This window comes from Dinoponera quadriceps, unplaced genomic scaffold (assembly GCF_001313825.1).
Source record: "Dinoponera quadriceps isolate SergipeBrazil2010 unplaced genomic scaffold, ASM131382v1 scaffold1070, whole genome shotgun sequence".
Lineage (NCBI taxonomy): Eukaryota > Metazoa > Arthropoda > Insecta > Hymenoptera > Formicidae > Dinoponera > Dinoponera quadriceps.
Genome location: NW_014555341.1, coordinates 3,028,505 through 3,033,957, shown reverse-complemented (window position 1 = coordinate 3,033,957; position 5,453 = coordinate 3,028,505).

The window sequence follows — 5,453 nt, the reverse complement described above, 5'->3', positions numbered from 1 at the left end:
TATTATTTTAATTTTAATATTTTAATTTTCGTAATATTTTTTAAAATATGTATTTAATGTTTCAAATTTAATATACTCTATTTCTCTTTGTCGAGATATAAATAAATATTGCATTGCTGAACACATTATAAACTTTAAAGCGACATATGTTCTTTAATTTGATTAATGTCCACATCATATAAATTTCACTTACGGTATGATCTCGAAAATTTGTTATTTCTTATTAATTTTTATCGTTTTCAATTTAGAAATTAGTATCAAAAAACGACTTTTAATTCCTATAAAATGATTGTCAATATGTGTTACAAACGAAGAACAAACTTAAAAGATCATACTATATTTTGTAATTAATTAACCCTTTGGGTACATTTGACGAGTGAGACTCGTCATCTGCTTACTTGGGCATAAAATGTATTACTTTTACATATTAGTCCATATAGCGACAAATTAAATCCGTCCCATGGATATAAAAATCTTCAAATAATTCAGTACTTAAAGGGTTAATTCAAATTAATAAATAATTAATATAATAAAATATAAAAATATAAGGAATATAAAAAGTAAATATAAGAAATCTTGGTATGAAGAAAATATGATGTAAATATGAGTTAAAATAATAAACTGCTTTCACTCATTGCCTGATGTAAATTTTAGATAATTATATTGTAAATTTTATACTCACGTACAATGTCAAATGTGCAATAAATTTTGAGTACATTTATTGACAGATCGTTTTGAATAAATTAAATTAATTTATGTGCATTTTTATATCATCATTGCAGTTTATAAATATGATTTCAATCTGATCGATCATAAAGGATTCAACGTTGCTACATTTCGTGATTTCATATACGTTAAAGTTGCTGTAAAATTTACGTACATCTTTCTATCGGGGTATATACATCATTTATTCTCATTTATACATTATTTATTCATGAATACAAGTATAAATTCAGAATGCGATCATATTTCAATCCAAATTTTATGTCCGTTCGCGCTCGGTGAGCAGCGTTTCTTATTGGCGCCACCATCTTCCGGCTTCAAGTTACGTGCACCAATCACACGGAATTCCTAGATGGCCAGTATCTAGTAAAGGCTCTCTACGGCCAATTAGATTGAGACGCCACCTGCAACTTTGTGGTCAATAACTCAACAAGCGAAAGCTTGAGTCGGAAAGAGCTGTTTGCAAGAAACTTTTCGATGTACCAAACAATACCTAATATCTGCCTAGAAGTTCTGACTTTTCTCAACCGCGGCGCTACACTAGAACTGCTAACTTGGCCACAGTTTTATCATGTCGGTAACAGTACCAATAGTATAGCATCTCATATGATACTAGAATCTGCAATAATTGGTCTGTTCTTTTTAGCTGCACTGCTGAACTGGTGCAATAAATTAAAGTGAGACAAGTATATTTTGTCTCGCTCTAACTTATCGCGCTAGTTTAGTTCGCAATCGAAGAATTCGTTGTAGATGATTATAAAACGTTAGTTAAAGTACTTAGGGTGTTCGACATATTCCTCTTTTTCTTCGGTTCGAAATAAAGATCTCGATGAGTTTCTATCTCAAATTCGCGGACATACATCAACACATGAGATCGAGGAACGAAGTGGAACAGACCTTCTAATACGTACACTTTATTTTTGTGTCCACACTCACATCAATTATAATATAATAATAATAATAATGATGATGATGATGATTTAATGAGCCTTAATTAATAGTAATAAGAATTAATCTGTAATTATGCGCAATGATAAACGGTTGCACGCGAAAGAAACGATAGTTTGTCACGTTTAAATATATTATCTCTTTACCATCGTTTGTGTATACATATACAAGATGTCCCACGTAACGCGTCCGAAACCATATAAAATAAATATTACAGATCGAGTAGAAAAACATGGTCGAAGTCATTTTTCGAACTCCCACATAAAGTTTCAAGTTATTAAATAAAATACATAGGCGAACCAGTGTCGCGATCGCGTGCACAGTCAAATATATCTTTCTTTCTATATGTTCCACCTACCGCATGTTTATCTACTCAACCCGTAGTATCCATTTTACAAGTTTCGAGCGCGTTACGCGAGGCCCCCTGTACATGTGTGTGTTTGTATTTTTTTGTATGTCCATATCTGTGTTTTTGCGCGCGTGTACGTGTATCTTATCAACCTGGTTTCCAAATGGATCCCAGTGAACCTCGGCTTATTCCCGCAGAAGCTACCACCTTGTCACTTGGCAAAAAAGCTCTTGATATCATAATATATTTATATAGAGTGATAGCACGCGTAAACGAAATTGTCCTACTTCGACATTCAATTTGCTCGGCCTCTCATTCAATCGCCTCTGGCGTCTTTCTTCACCTTGTGTCTTTTGTTTTATTTGCAACATGTCTATCTACGTACGTAGATACATACGAACGCGTACCTCTTCCTTGTCACGAACGAGTTATATCGCGCGCATGTCCCGTTCTATAGGATTCTTTATAGTAAGATTTATAAATATGCATTTATCACCTCGCTTCTCCGCACAGGCATACAGAAATCAAATTCTTGTTAATTAATGTTTTGTTTTTGTTTTCTTTTTCGTACATACATAGACTCTCTCTCTCTCTCTCTCTCTCTCTCTCTCTCTCTCTCTCTCTCTCATATAATTATTTATGCTTGTGTACTTTCTCTCTCATTTTCTCTTTCTCTCTCTCGCTCACTCGCACTCGTTTGCTCCCTAAATGTAAATTATTATTTAGAACGTACCAAGTGTCGATCGAGAAAGGTCGATAAGCGAGAACAAAAAAATCGGCATAAGATCTTATGGTGATCAAAGACAGAGAGGATTTTTTTTATGAAACCGAATGATTCTCGACGCGTCCACCGATCGACGTCTCGTCGACACCCCGTACGTCTCTTTGGATTCATCTTCTCATGCTATTGTTATCGCGAATCGTAGACGCGATTGTTTTCCCGTTATCGTGAATTGTACATGCGGTTAATGATTATTTGATACATTACAGTCCTTCACATCTTACGGTCTGACTTATACCTGGTTTACATTACAGAGAGTATCTTACGCGCTAAGTTTCTCTTTCCAAAAATTGGGAAGTACGCCGCTCTTTTATCTCTTTGTTCTCACCATTGTCGGGGAGAATTTTTCCGCCGACTTTTTATAATCGAAATTCGTCTCGTCAATATCAAAAACGAACGGCGCCTTCCAAAGGTGGAAAATGATGTTTCTTATTTCTTTTTTTTTCCGCCTCATTTCTCAAGAGCATATAAAAGAAGCAATTGTCCATGAATACCGTAGTAGACTTAATTCCGGTTACCCTAATTTGCAATCACGAAGCAGAAGCAACAGAACTTTGTCACACTTGTCAAGCTCTCGCTTTGTCTTTTCTTTTGAAGTTTAGTTCTCTTACTGTAAATGCATTCTCTCGTCATCTCGTTTTGACACCGAAAAACGCGTCAGTCTTATATATGCTCGGGAGATGCAATAAAAATAAATCTTCTCTCGCCGTTCCCTCGCGTAATGCTTTTGTTCCCGATTCGGACGAAGCTTCGTCGTGAGTTTAACTCTGTGTTGTCGCGCGTAACAACTAAAACGACGCGCTTGTAAAAGTGCGAATTAACAAGCGTTCTCGCGAATACAGATCATAGGCTTTGTACTTCGATAATTATCTCGTGATTAAGATTGTCTTTTAATATATGTCACGAAAAATTATGAGAGCTGAAAGTAAACGAGAGTAAAACGATATTTTGCGCGACGATACCTTAGAGTATTGCGAGATTACGCGAACAGAATTTTGTTTACAACCCGAAGATATGTTACGACACAACCGTCGAGAGATATTACTCGTACAATAATGCGTGATATTAAAAAATTTGCCAAAATATCTCTTTTCTTTTATCTTAAACGGGATAACGTTAATATTAACGTATGTCAATTACAGGAGTTGAGGAACGTGAAGAGGTCGAAAGCGCGGTAAAAATAAAAGATCGCCAGTTCCCCGTTTTTCTCCTTCATGATTGCAGATCTAATGCACCAGATACTATCGTAATACTAGGTTCACAATAAAATCATGTAAAAATTGTCAGACGATTCAAGGTGCGCCTAAAGGAAACCTTACAAAACCATAAAGTCGGTGTGATGAATTTTTTCATAAAAACGCCGTCTCCCTATACGGAATTACGGGTTCGTCACTAGACACACGTACGTCGATGAGAAATGCTGTGAAAAAATCGAATCTATGCTATCGTATTACACGTGACGTAACAAAAACTCGTGTTTTCTTTTATTTTCTTTTTCAAATTCGTTCAGAAGGATTCACATCGGTTGCACGTCATTCTCTCTTTTTTTCTTCCTCTTTCTCTCTCTCTCTCTCTCTCTCTCTTTCTCTCAAGTATAATTACGTACGTATTTGCGTTTAAAAAAACTCGTCGATAACTACAACGATTTAGGATACGACATCAAAATCGAAAGGTCTTTATTATCGAACACTATGCAAACGTGACCCACGTACGCTCGTCTTCTCGACGCGGTGCTCGCGATGATGACGTCTCTCTGGGCAAATTTAATGGGTGCTTCGCACTCATACGCATAATGAAATATAATGAGACATTCGACGGAATACGCGCGTGGCAAAAATATATTAGCGGACTCGCAGCGGTGTAAAAAATTCACAGCATGTAACTTTGGAAAATGACTAGCAGAACGTTACGGAGTGATTAACCACTCGTTAATTCGCGATCGCGACCAAAACAAGAACGGAATCTCCTTTCGCGGTTTTCATTTACTGCGGACTTATCGAGATGCTCTCGTCGAAATGCATTTAAATTTTGTTATTTCGTAAATCTTAAATATGGTAGTCAAGCGTTTAGTGTCTTGTCGCAGTCTTGTGCGAATTCGCTAAGAAGAAACGACGCGGCTGATCGGTTTCTTTTTTTTTCCGGAAAACAAAGAAACAAATATCTCCGCCGCGCGGAAAATATTGAAGTTTGTATAAATTTTTCCGCAACGTTACCGCGTCTTATTTCATACAAAATTCACCCGACGTAAATGTATTTTATATATATCTTGTGATATTTTGCAAATTATACGGGATTACAAAGAGAATGACGATATGCAGTTTGCATATACGTATGCACTCTCTAACTAAAGGAGAACTAATTTTATGTCTCACCGCGTCACTTTCGCCCCGCGGCGAGCAATACTGCGTCGTGTCTACACCTACGTCATTACACGTTTTCGCGAAATAAAGTAATTAAAGAATCTATCTCGTCCGGTGCGATTCAACGCGTTCTTGCACGTTACTTTGAGAACCGCAACGGGAGGTTCTTGCTGCGACTTATCGATGATGATCAAGAGATTTTTAGAGGCGAATGACATAGGCTAACCGTCAATAGTGATTAATTAATATTACTTATATATATATATATATAAGTATATATATATATATATAT